The sequence below is a fragment of the Barbatula barbatula genome (genome assembly GCF_947034865.1).
Source record: "Barbatula barbatula genome assembly, chromosome: 23".
NCBI lineage: Eukaryota > Metazoa > Chordata > Actinopteri > Cypriniformes > Nemacheilidae > Barbatula > Barbatula barbatula.
This window is the reverse complement of record NC_136786.1, coordinates 11041739-11056413: the sequence shown is the minus strand read 5'-3', so window position 1 is coordinate 11056413 and position 14675 is coordinate 11041739. Positions and strand designations below refer to the sequence as shown.

Below are 14675 nucleotides of genomic sequence, written 5' to 3'. Positions count from 1 at the left end.
TATGACAATAGCACTTCTACACAACGCAAGACTGCAATATAAACTACTGCAAACAAAGGAGAAGAAAATAATGACGAGCAAAAACTACAAGCCCAATATAAGATAATACATGAAAAGGCAGGAAAGTAAAGCAGCCCACATCCTGGTGTAGTGGTTTACATCGCTCGCTCACTTTCTCTCTTTTTTCCCCCATCGCTCAGCCTTTCTCATTAGGACCGTAGGGCTGTGTGGTGCTTCTCATCATGAAAGTGAAGGGGAGGGGCTAATAAACGTGTCTGTTTACACAGATGGCATCGTTTATGTGCTATAATGGACAAGAAATCAAGTGGGAGAGGGTAGGAAGAACAACACTCAGGTGGAGGGGTTATAAAAAACAGAAGTGTGTGCAAGTGTGAATGTTAGTTTAGGAAGGGGAAAAAAATGAAAAAATACTGTATCCTCTCAGATACAGAACAAATAATGCTCTACTATGTCGACATTGATAAGGACAAGCCTGGACATTGGATAGAAAAAAATCTAATTTCTAAGAAAAACAAAAGTGAAAACAAAGAAAAATGCTCTGCCATGATGTTAAAAGTAAAAGTTTTTCAAACGTTTTATTTATTTTCGTTCATAAGTTAGCATACTATGTTAGTAAGCGTATGAAAGTTAGCAAAACACACATTGCAAAATTCCACTTTCTTCGCTATGAATTTTTAAGTTGACTGCAAACATGGTGAAGAAAACTTCACAAAACTTCCTGTGGTTGTATTTTCATCGTCACCAGAACAGATCTCAAAGTGAAGGAAGTCTGCATTAGCCCAAAACTGCTACTTCACACCGGCAGCTTCCTCGTGCTAAACCTGTCTACATTTCTCTCAGCGAGATAAACCCTTCACACCTTTCATCTCATTATAGTAAACCCAACAAACTGACGTGGTTCGGCGGTTAAAACTGCTCTTGTTCAAACCGTGGTGCCTCTCAGCAGCTCTGCTTGCATATGCAGTGAATGTACTAACCGTGTCAGTTTCTAAGAACTTAGGGGCCTATAGCTATAAGATCAACCCCAGTGTCACCAAAAATAGCGCTGTGGTTTTTGTGTCTACATCAGTGTCCTCGATAAAACACATTTTAAAAGACATCATCAGCCACGTGTCAGCTCAAGCACTGTTGCCTGCGTCCCAAGCAGACGTAATCGGAGTTGTGATAAGATGTGATGATAGGGTTTGCTGGAACTCTGCCAGAACATTGACTTCAGTCAATTTGACGTTGTGTACAATTGAGTGGGTGAAGATTTGCAATGAGAACGTCAAACAAGATATTCGCAAGATTCTCCGTAAGACATAAGTGCAGCCAAAATACTGCCCAATGCGAAATACATCATGCCCAGCCTTCCAAGTATTTCTATGTCATGGTTTGGTATCGGTTGGAGTGTTTTATCATCCGTAAGGTACAAATCCAACATCTGAAGGCCACGTAATTTGAAGTTTTATTTAGGTTTGAAGCACTTACTATGCAAGTACTACCTAAAGGTTTGCACACACAATAGAGAAGATTTTGGTGAGTGTTTGACAAAACAGACGAGTAAGGATGGCGGTCCGTTTAAAATAGAACTAAATCAATATCCAAAAGCCCACCGAAAGTCTCAGCAGAGAATGTTTGCCTACATACAGTATATCCCTGTTGTGATAAACACAATAGAAAATGTTATGTTTTTAATGGGAAATGTATTGGAGACTATAATGTTGTCTACTGGTTTGTGATGAATTCTATTGGTGGGGTGATATCTGACAGATGGGAACCACTAAATCCAATAATAATAGTGCCCGAGGCACACTACAAAAAGGAATTCTGTTAATGGTTTTAATAAACAAAGCTCATGATTCAAAATAGTATTTAAAATAAAAAATAATTTCTTTGATGGTTTCTATAGTTTTTTTCAGCAGGGATGCCAAATCAAAATATATTTTTTTGTCCTTACAACGCATTAAACAATGCGAAGCGAACCAGGTATTCTGAAAAACAAAACCTAACTTTAATCAAAATGTATGAAGTATCTGCCATAGCAGGTACTACCAACAAGCCAAAGAACAGGTCTGTTTTGTGTAGCTAAAGGCCAGAAGGTGAATAAAAAATGGTGTGTTCTTGAGGTTTTTCACTGACTAGTGGATAAATCGTCGCATGTGCAAGGGAGAGACTGGGCAGTACGTGCGAGTCTAACAGTGTGAAGTTTTGTGCATTGCAAGGCATAACGGAAAAAACATTCGAGTAATAATAAATATGTGAAGTTGTGTGTCTCTTAGAAGATTTTTGATTGTGTTGTTTTATGTCCTTCATTGCTCGTGTCTGTTATTTTGGCTTAGCCAGACACCCATGTGGCTTACTTGGAGGTGAGGAAAAGAGAGAAAGTGTGAACGAGAGGGAGTTTTGGCCGATAACGCGGGGATCGGAACATGCTGCACGTCCCTTTCCTCTCCCTGCTGTCATTTACATCGTTACGCCTCCAAAATTTTATTTTTTTAAAGTGAGAACTCGGATAATATTTGCAGATCGGAGCTCCTCAGAGGCTGTCTGATGAGAAACCACCTGTGGTTTGAGTGTGTACAAGAGCTAAGCTTTGCGGGACTTACCCTACAAGTTCAACTGGGCAGAAACGCTCATGAAAAGAAAGCTTAATTTGCATGAAAGAAAACCGAAGCTGATAAGTGATAGGGGCTCTCTTTTGTCAGCAACTAAGAGGCAGGAAATCAAAGTAGTTCCTGTGAGATCAGCTGAAAAGATCGAGATGATGTGTGCAAAGACTTAATCATTTAGGAAGTTTATAGAAACTAAGTTTAACCAGCAGGGAAATCCCAAACATACTGGGTAAGAGTCGTTGAGGTGGATACATTTCTCTTGAAACAACCAGTCAAAAGTTTAAATTTTTGCTTCTCAAAAACAACGTTTTGTCAAGCATTCCTAGTATTTATAGTATTATTCAACAGATATAAATGCCTTTGCATTACTGTAACGTTGGTTTTGGGTGTTATGTTTTCGAGTTAATAAACACGCATTTGGGTTCTTCAAACTTGCCTTCAGTGCACTATCATTACTATTACATTACAAAATATAAACCAAAGTGGCATTTAATTCAAGAGAGAAACATTTTACAAGCCCACTTTCCAAGCGAAAGATTTAAGAAGAAAATGTTTTGACAACTTCCTGGTTGTAAAACAGTGTAACGTGTCCATAGTTACTGTGATGAACTACACCTGTGGTTACTTTGCTAAGACGCCCGTGTGAGCTCCAGGGAAACATTGTATATTCTCTTAAAATGGCATTGAAACCAGCTGGTTTAAAGTCCTTTCAGAAATAGCTCGAAAAATTGAGTTATTATTTGTTTGAAGAAGCCATTTTGCTTGATATTTGGTGATCTACAGCATAACATTCAATGCACAGTGTACAGTAACGCATATTTCTATGGTTTGATGGGGAATGAGTTCTTAAAGGGATAGTTCACTTAAAAAATAAAAAAATAGTCATCATTTATGTACACACTTATCACTCAAAACCTGTCTGTGACTCTTTCTTCAGAAGAACACAAAAGAAGAAATATTAAGTTTTTTTTGTCAATAGGTGAGAATGTTGTATGGTAACAAATGGTCTTAAAAATATCCTCATTTAATAAATATCTACTTCATTAGAACATTTCATTTTGAGGTGAACTGTCACTTTAAATGTGCTAAAATTGATTCCACCTAAAAGCCACGGCATTCATGTCAAAGCCTTTTAATGCAATTCACTTTTTATATTCATCAATAAACACTTCCAATCCTATAAAAGCGCACAAACACAGGGATCTTATAAGCCAGGGGTATGCGTCTGTGTGTGTTGGGCTTTCTGCCCGTGTGCTGTTCTGTGGCGTTGTGGAATACCTGTGGGTTCAGACTCGCATAGCTCTGAGGCTCTGTGACGTCAGCTCCTCTACTTTCCCCACTGAAAACCCCAGATCGTAAAAAAGCCATAAATTGGTCACAACTGTTGGCTCTCTGTCTCAATCTCTCTTTGAATGTGAATTGTTGTTAGACTTGACAGTCCATGAAAAATTCACACAAATGGCATGTTGTTAGCCAGAACCACATGAGCTCCCACACACACCGCTTAAAGGTCAATGAGTGCATTTGTTTCATTTAACGTAATGAAGAAAATACAGGGGGCATCAATGACTAGTGTAATTACATATTTTTTGCATATATTTATAGTAAGTGGTTAGGCATGTACAACATCGTTTCTGTGGATGGATCTTGCTGTTTTTGGTATCCTTGTATGCATAATGTTAAATTGACTGTGTTTAGCAGGCTTTGCAAGGGAAAAACACAGGGGATTATGCATTATGTCTCATATCGTTGCTGTGAGACTCAAACCTCATATCTCCAAAACTGCCACTTGACAAATGAAAAAAATAGAAGCAATGTGGACATTTTAGCAACATCTTGCAATGAGGTTGTGAATTGCAACCAACGGCTCACTCCACCCCTCTCTCCTCCCTTTCGAAGGACTACGGTGGCTGACACAGAACTAAGATGTTGCTACGTTTTTGCTTCTTTGCTGAAGGAGATAACATATTTACGAAAATGCGCTCTGTAGAGCAGTTTGTCCGTTTAGGGCTACTGTAGAAACAACATGGCGAATTCCAACTAAGGCGACCTGCGGTGTATATAGACAGAAAAAACTCATTATAAGGTAAGAAAAACATAATGCTTCATTATGCACCTCTAAAGACATAGTCAATAGATCCTCCAAAAAAACTACACACTGGACCTTTTATAATTTGAAAAACCCACTGACAAACATGAGATGTGACTAATAGTACTGATTTATGAAAACAATAAAAAAAATTATAATGTAGCCTTTAAGGTTTCAGTCTGAAGGAAAATATATTTTATTAAAGTGATAGTTCGCCCAAAAATTTTATAAAATCACTTAAAAATGGTGGCACCCATTGACTTGCATTGGTTTTGTGTCCATACTATGGAAGTCAACTTGTACAGTTGTTTTTTGATTAGCAACATTCTTCAAAATATCTTCTTTTGTGCCCTGAGGAGGATTTGAAATGACTCTAGGGTGAATAAAAAACCTAATTTTTGTTTATTGGTAAACTATCCCTTTAAGTTTGTTGTAATACTTCATAATAATGTCAGAGCGTTGGGCTTGTGATCAGAAGGTTGCCGGTTCGAATCTCAGTGCCAGCAGGTCATGACTGAAGTGCCCTTGAGCAAGGCACCTTACCCCTGATTGCTCTGCATTAATGTGCCACTGTAAAAAACCACTTGTAAGTCGCTTTGGATAAAAGCGCCTGCCAAATGAATAAATGTTAAATGTTATAATAATGCCTTCAACACCCTGGGCCCGTTTCAATAAGGAGGTTCAACCAACGGCGAGTCAAAATGTGAACTCTGAGTAGATTTACACAGAGATGCGAAACGTTGAGTTTTTGGTTTCAGAACAGCTGATTTGAGTAAGTTCTGTCAACTTACCTTGGGTCAAGCGCTTGCACCACAACTAAGACAAGGCATGATCAATGGAGCTCTGATATTACGATTCACCATTCAACGGCACCAAAACAAAGCAACATGGCAGCAGAAAGCACTTGAGAGCCAGGCACACTTTCCGCTCTGCATACAATGACTTAAGTTGAACAGAAATAAGACAGAAATAATACAAAAATCGTATGTTCTCACTCCCTATCAGCTCAAGTTATGCGAATTTGACGTCATGGTGTATAGGACACCCGTTGGGCGTCAGACTGATCGCTGGATCGATCCCTGCTCTGACCAAATTTAGCTGGAATGGCTGCATGTCAAAATGTATTGTTCTTTATGCATGCACTATAGTTATACAATTTATTAAGTAATTTCTCATCGTCCATAGAAACTTATGCTCTGATGTTATACACGTACAATGGCTTATGTTATTGACGTTAGGGTTGATGAGATATATTTTTATATATCTAATTCACTGTAGAGAAAAACGGTACCATTTTATGAAAAAAAATGCACAAAATTCAACGCGGGTCCTAAATTGCTCTCCTGAAATCAAAATACATCCCTATGAATAAATGCAGCCTCTTCATGTACTGAATTCTCTATAAAAGCAAATATGACATATTAGTCACTGTGATGGTCTCTGTGTGATCAAAATGTGTGCCATGAATGACTGTATTAATGAATGAGGTACACCACTTGCGCTTTAAAAGGCGGAGGAGATCAAAATAAACTCTGGATATACCAAAGAAAACCTGCTCTCCACCAGGTTAGGTTCCCAGAGTAAGTTACTATGGTTACTGACTCTGAGTATAAGTTACCTACTTTAGAAATGGGCTTGAGTTACCCCGCTTCATCAGGTTTGACATACCTCCCATTCTGAAACGGAAAACACAGAGTTTCCCTCATTTCAGGGTTAATATAGTCAGAGTTTTCACTAAACCACCTTTCTGAAAGGGCCCCATGTATCACAGATTCTTAATCACTATTGGACCTATAGCAATCTGTTATTTCCAATAAAGTTTAAAACCAACAAACATAAAAAACATCTACTGTGTGTTCACAAGTTTCTTTTCACAGTTATTGAAATACATGTGTCATCCAGAGAGTTTGAAAGCTGGCATGAGCAGATTGAAAGCTTGCATCTTTGTCTCTGGTAGTGTCCAGTTGTAACTCTTTGTTTATTTGTTTTCATGAGTTAGTAATTATTAAGGTTGTGGCTCACGATCACGAGCTGCTACGAGGGCTGAATGAGTGACTCTTTCTACTCTGAAAGACCAGCTCTGTGAAAACGGGAAGAAGGGAAAATTGGGTAACGAGGGGGTCTTCCACCATTAGCAGACAAGAGACGTCTGTCAGCTTTATGGTACAGATAGAAACCTCCAAACTCCACATAAATCTATCGGTAATTTTTAATTATGACCCTTACGGGAAAAGTCCATCATTATATGAACATACAATACAACTCATTGAGTGTAAAACATCCAACACCCAAACGTGTCCATGTCGGGCTAAAGTGTAAGTTGCTTTATTGACTAAAATTTGAATCATTCTTTTGAATAATAAGTATAAAATAACACATGATATATACATTCAGCTTTATATAGCATACATTGATACTTAATAGAAAAATTCACCAAACAATTGAAAATCGTTTACTTGTTAAAAGTACGTAAAAAAAAGACGCACAATATTTTTGAAAGATGAAATACTGCTTGAAAATAATTTAACAGAATAGATGGCAACAGGCTTTATATTGAGTGGCGGATGTATCTCACTGCACTGCACTTATTGTTCATTGTATTAAACAGGAAATCAAACAGCTGATGGACTTTTGTTACTGTAGGCTGATGTCAGCGTTACTCTAGTTTAGAGCCACCCTGACACACAGCTCATTTCATTAAAGAAACAGTAGCCTAACAATGACATCATTGTAAAAGCTCCTGGGATGAGAGTGCACTCACACACTCAGACACACAAATTCAAACACACACTTATACACAAACGCTTCCGGCAAGACTTCTAGGGCATCCTGCCCTGACTTTGCTGTAAATCTGCTGTACGTCTTAGCAGGAAGTTTCTCTATTCGTTGACAGACACACACAGCTGCTGTGTAGTACTTTCAGCCACACACACACATTCACACGCCACAATTTCAAACGGTCATGAATTTCTTAAGAAGGAATCCAGCATGATAAGACGACGTTCAGTGGTTTTGCTTTTGATAAAACAAACTAATTTAAAGCTTGGGTTCTGACTGTAGAACATGATTCTTGCGGATCACATTTGATTTCAAAGTTCACATTTACGACACAGTAAACATGGTAAAAACATGGCATTCTGATAATCTCACTGCAGAGAGTCTTGTCCTGATGTATCTGGGCATGCCGCTGCATTTGAGATTTAGACATATAAATGCGCTGCACACAATTGAATGGTGTCTGGAAAATCCCTGAATGATAAATGTGCTTTCTGGCCTTTATAGAAAAGTAAATTGGGTGGTTTTCTTTTTGTCACATGGTTTCTTCTGTAAAATCTAAATAAATGAATGTCTGCACATTTTCTATTTAATATGACGCTATATCTCTTTGTAAGGATAAACAGCCTACAGTTGATTTACATTACTTTAGATTTACATTAAATGTAAAGACTTCATATTGCTGGTGACCTCGCAAAAATAGAATAAACCACATACAGTAAGTGATTTTAGCACGGTTGTGTAACACATTCAGTCTCTGTACTTATTGCTTTATTCCAACTTTTATATAAATCACTAATATCTATAAGAAACGTATCGTGTCAGTAATCGACTGCATACATATGTCTGTATTTGTGTATTTTTGCGTGTGTGCATTAGAGAGAAAGTTCTGTGACGGAGCTTCGAAATGATTTATGTGTTTAAATAATCCGTGCTTGTTCGGGGAAATCATCCTGCTGCTTTAAAGAGAAGAATGAGCGTGCGTGAGCTCCACGTGCCCTCCGCTATAGGCATGCTGTTTTCCTGGAACGCCTAAACTCGAGAAGGAGCCCTCAGGAGCCGGGTCTTCGGTTCTAGCGGTTCCACAGGGTTAATATTCAACAAGTCCACACATCGGCAGGATGGAAAGAGGCGGGAGAGAAGAGCATAGAGAGAGATGTGGCACATTCCGTGGATTCCACATAAGCGTTTCCAGGGGCCAGGGTTATGAATGGTGCTACAGAGGATGGTTAGCTAATGCATTCATGTGTATACACACTCTCACATAGTTATATCGCAGTTATATCACGGCAGGTAAACCTCAGAATATGGCCTAGAGTCTATGCAGAAACTGCTTTGGAAATGCCACGAAATAATGCGCAAGTCATCGGATTGTTCTTCTGCCACTTTTAACGCTCGGATCAGAATCTTGTTTATCTGTTGTACAGACTTCTCATTGCACATACAGTAGATTCCATGAAATTTCATAACTGCTCAGTCGGGCCTTTGGAGCACAGCCAGCAATGACGAAGACATTAGGTAATGGAAAATCGATATGTGTGAGTCAAATCAGCTGTGTGGAGAACCTCCTTGACCTGTGCTCTCCTCTGTTTGAGCCCGTTTTGATGTGGATGATGTTTACCCATAATTTCAGTGTGACAGTGACCCTCAGTGGACAGCTCCGATCTTGGCCGGATTGTACAGAAGTTCAATGCCAACTTTCTGATCACCTTAAAGTGAGGAAATAAAAGTATTTCTATAGATATAATTAGAGACCACATATGAAGATTTCAAAGCAGACTGACCTTGAGCGCTGAGATTAAAGTGACGTTATATCTTTCTGTAGAAGTCGGTCTTTTTAACAAAACCATTAAAAGAAAGTGCATTCCTACCCACATTTCTGGACAGCTCAGATATCTGTTACTGATAATGATAAAAATCACAAACACAAAACCTGTCGACTCTTGTAAAGTGCTAGAAATTACACATTTAAACCAGTCTTCCAACAATCGGAAACTCCTCCAGTGCATTATATTTTATCTTTTGGTTTTATTACAAAATTGTTTCATTGTTTCATTGAGATGTGTAGCTTCACAAGACACAGTTTACCCCAAAACGAAATTCTGTCATCATTTACTCACCCTCCGGTTCTTCCAAACCTCTTTTTCTTTGTTCTGCTAAACACAAAGGATGATTTTTGTAAGAATATCAGCAACCAAACATATCTCATCCCCCATCTTCTGCCATATTAGGGACAATAAATACTGTGGGAGTCACTGGGGCAAAACTTTTCAAATATTGTCCTTTTACTATCCCTTAAAATAAAATTATTTGTAATATAAGCCAATCTGATCTCAATGGAGGATAATTCATTTGAATACATTCATTGTAAATCGTACAAAAACACATGGTTATTAGAAAAACGCAATATTGAAGCTCTTCTTCTTAACCTACAGTCACTGAGAAAATCGAACTAAAACATACAAATAAATCTTACGAATTAGCCACCATGTAAAATAGTTAAGAATAAAATAGGTACGAATTCCTGTGAGAATTCGAAAAAGCTCAGATCAATAAAGGTTTGCTTTAGATTTGAAGACACTGTAAATTAGATGAGCTTAAAATGAATTTGCCTGACAGATGGAATAGCTCTGACCCATAACTGTTCTTCGTCAGATGAACTGAACAGGAAAATTACATTTGCCTTTAAACTGCACTGAGTTGAACTTGGCGCATGCACTAGCAGGCATCGAGTGTGAAATCTACCAAACAATCCACAATATGTTTATTTATTCACAATAAATGTCTCCCATCTGTGAACGCAAAGCCCCGGTGGCAAGATATACGATGACAGATGCTGTAACATATATGAGGACATGATGAAACCCACGCAATGCATAGAGACAGACCCAACTTAAGGAGATTCATCACTGTGGACATCTGGGTTTTGGGAAATGTGAGTTGCGTTTTGTACAGCTCCATTAGGCGGTAAAGGGGGAGCCCGACACAAAGGGTACATGATCCATGGTAAAGCTTCTCCGTGTTTATCTAAAAAGATTTAGCCAAGAGAGTTCTGGCTATAGAGCGGCAGTTGAGGTGTCTGGCACCAATTAACGGAGGGCGACTGACAAAGTAAATAAAAAATCAACCCAAATTTCAATTGAGACTAGAAAAGAGGGATTTTTTGAGGAATGATATCAAACAGTATGTCCATTTTTGAGTAATACCATTCTTTTAAACAAATAAATAATGGATTACAGGATCTTAATCTGAATAGAAACATTTTTCTCTTGATTTGTGCTTCTGTACTTTTCAGATCCGTTGCGCCATCGAGCATCTGAACATGACAATAGGCCTCACAGACAGTGTGAACGCCATTCAAGATGCCCGGTCTCTGCAGCCTGGCGAGATGTGAGCCATCTGTCATTCACCCTTCTTCAGCAAATGCCCGCTTCACGTGCGACTTTGAGCCCATATGGCACGTTCTGTCTTCTCGGAACAAGACTTGGAAAATGGAGGCTAACGCATAAAAACAGAAATGCATGGTTAAATGAACAACTTATTAAAAGTTTTATTAAGTTATCAGCTAATAGGTTGTAGGCTTGAAACATCACTTAACATCCGTTCTGGAGATATATTGTATTTAGAAAAATGGGCTTGAATGCTGTGTTGATACTGAGAAGATTCAGTGCAGTCGTACGGGTCAGGGCCAGGTGAAATTTTACCGCCCGGCGCAATGACATCACAGTATCTCTATAATCCTCTTACATGTGCACTACACCCTGAAGTCATGAGACTGCACCTGTCACCTTCTGCTGTGGATTGACTGACAGCAGGGGGCATTCGAAAGGTAATTGCCAGCTGTCAACCCGGTTCAGGTTAATATTGAGGGTATCTGTGCTGATTCTTTTTATTAATGCAGTGTTTATTATGTTTTATGTGTGCAGGTCATATTTTTGACTGTTTGTGTGCCCTCATATTGTTTCTTCTAAAACATGAACCTCCCTCGCTAAATGAGATCTCTTCTCTGCTTGACGTATCTCTTAGCCTGAGGGCGGAACTATATTGACTGACCAATGGCCAGGCTTTTAACTTCCGCTTCCCAAAAGAAGAACTCAAGCCCCATCGTCCATTTTTCTGTTTTCCAGAAGCCCTTTCACTCGGATACATCGGCGGAAAAAAAATCAAAAAAATACTAACAATACTCCAGAAAATATTGTTTCTATTTGCACTTATTTGCAGATATGAAAACGGAAGAAACCTCAAATACTGCAAAGAAAACAAGTTCATGTTCACTTTTAAGCAAAACAAAAGGAATATTTGTACATTCAAATTATTTTTTATGCAACAACTATGATTTTTATCACAGTTTTTGTGTGTCTTGTCATGCTGTCAGTCTTTCACATTGCTGTTGGATGACTTTGTCACTTCTTAGGTTTGATTTTGTTGAAATTCAACAGACGCTTGACCAGAATGGCCACAATTCATCTAGAAATGATGAATAAATACAAAATTGGAATGGTCTCTTAATTTCTTCCATGGCTGAACATCACAATACAAAAAACCAACATGCCAACTCTAACCATGAATAAAGAGAGAGAGAATCTGAGTGGGAGAGAATTTATTTTATGGGAGCGAGACGCTAAAACATTCTCCCGCTAAAACACCCTAGGTTCTCCCGCTAAAACACCCTAGGCGGATAAGGTTCAGACAGTGAGAAAAAGAGATAGACTAAATATAAAACAGTAGCACTAAATAAAAAGAAAGGGCATAAATCTTTCTTCAACAATCTTCATACAATTTTTAAAGGTATAACTCATAAATGATAAATGATAAATAATGATAAAATGATAAAATGATAAATGATAAAATTATAAAATGATAAATATGATATCATAAATAAATACTGCTGGTATTTGAGGACTTTTTCTGAATATGTTCAGTATGTACTAATGATGATATATCTGTAATAATAAAAGATCATATAAATGCTATAATAATAAAGATGCTTACTTAAACTGCGCACCACTTACTGAGATTGTCATTAATAAAAATCCACTCTTATCTGGTTTATATGATATATAAGCCTCCCGTACTCCCTGTCTTTAACTATCTCTCTGTGTACGGTGGACGGAAGGCATTTCGGCTGTTCTATCCATAAGTGCAGCTGTTGTGGTTCTCACCTAAGCGATTTTAGGGACGCCAAAATGAATTTCACAAGACGGACGAGGGCGCTCTAATCTCCACAGTCTCACACTGTCCGGCAAATTTCCGGTCTACACTTGGTCACTGGAAAAACGTCTCTTATACTGTGCACGGGATAGAAAGGGTTAGCTTAACAGAATAAGAACATTCTGTCATCGTTTTAACCTCTATGGCCTTCTTTCGTCCATGAGACACAAAATAAGACATTTTATTACGGTTTCTGTGAAGGCTTTTAAGCATTACTTAGCATATTCATATTTTAAGGCCACACTCCCTCAGTCATTCCAAGAACAGAGATAAAAAAGTACTTCAGCAATAAAACCTGTTAAAGGCCTGGAATCGTGCCTAAAACTCTCTTCAACTGAATAAGCAATTTCAGTCAGTCCATTTACCGCCAGGATAAAAAGCTCTCCAAGGGCATTTCAGATGTGAAGATGCTGATTAGTGCTTGATACGGAGCACAGATCAAAAGCTAAGCATCCTCCGCATTTCATTTTCTTTCCTAATGAAATGACCTCAGTCAACTAAATAAAATTGCATTGCATTTTTGTGCTGTCTCACATATATGTGTCTTAAATAACGAAGCCCATTTGAGATGATCACAGACATTATAGGTGAATGTTACAACTGTGTGTGTGTGTGTGTGAGAACAGGCAGTCTGCTTGTGTTTATCACATCCTTCACCCTCTTATTTACCCTGCAAGGTCTTTATAGCATGTGTGCACTCGTCAGATGCCGCCCGGGCAGTCAGGGACACGCGTGTTGTGATACTGACCCCGGGGCCCTCTGCAAACAGTGACCAAGTGCAGTCACAGTTCAAACCTCTGACGTTACATGAATGCGAACAGATAACTTTGATAGATTGAGAGAGCAGATGTTATGGTTGTTTAGACGCTAAACAGAGTTACATGATACTACAGCACCTGTGATCAATTGTTGACATTGTGTGTGTATATATATATATATATATGTGTGTGTGTGTGTGTGTGAGTGTAGTTACATTTAAATGTAGGCAAATAAATGTGAAAAATAAACTAAAACTGTTTCTAAGGAGACTTGCTGAAAAGAGCTTGCTAAATCCAAGACAGGTTCTAAACATTTGGAGGCCCCAGGCAAAATCTATTAGTATTTTATAACAATTTAGAAATTGTAAAAATTGAACAAGTTAATGATATAAAAAGTCTGTTTCAATTTGTAATTGCACTTAATAAATTTTAGGGCAGCCGGGATTTTTTTATTTTTTGCAACAATTAGTAACACAGTCCTAACTTTTCCCCTCTTTTGGATGAGTTTAGCCTACAGTTTATAGGCCTATATTTGAAATGATAAAAAAGCACCATCATAAATAAACGACTTTTATTTTATTCAGTCAGCTGCAGAAAAGTGTTTATTCTTGTAGCCTAAATTCAGAGACTGGACGGATTTAACTTTAGTTGTTTGCTGCCTGTCTGGGCTGGTGGGCAAGTGTATAGGGATACAGTATGTTTGTTCCACTTCAAAAGAATGCGAGCACTTCGAATGAGAAATCGTTTGCGTTTTAAAACGTGTAAACATAATCATCTTTGGTGATGACAAACAATGGCAATGACTGTAAAAGAGATATGCGGGGACATGCGTCGTGTTGCATGTGAGGTCAGGTGCGCGCAACCAAGACTGTTAAAACACAAACAGCCCTTTAATGGATTTATTTTGGATGCTTTTAGTCACAACACAATTCCTAGTTACAATTGATAATCAGTGGCTTTGATGGTTATAGCCATACTCTAAAATGTGAAAAAAATATAAATAATGAACGAGTAAAGGATTCTAAACTTATATAAACCTATATAATACAGCTTTGTGAAAAAGACAAGAGGACACATTTCCTTCATCATAGCTTTCCAATTTCATTCACAAAAAAAAGGTTCAGTGTCACATTCACATGGATGTAATATGTAATTTTGCCACACACTCTTACGAAAAACGTTTTAGTGACAAATCAAAAAGAACAATGGATAACTCCGTATTTAAAA

At 38.1% G+C, this 14675-nt stretch overlaps 1 long non-coding RNA gene across 1 annotated transcript in view; it reads left to right on the top strand.

Annotated features, from left to right (window-relative positions):
- The window catches only part of LOC306889097, a 47441-nt gene extending 34959 nt beyond the window's left edge, over positions 1-12482 (top strand). The window contains exon 3 of the long non-coding RNA XR_013786169.1: positions 10775-12482. This is a non-coding gene — a long non-coding RNA (uncharacterized lncRNA). The remainder of the gene's footprint in view (positions 1-10774) is intronic.
- Positions 12483-14675: the final 2193 nt, after the last annotated feature.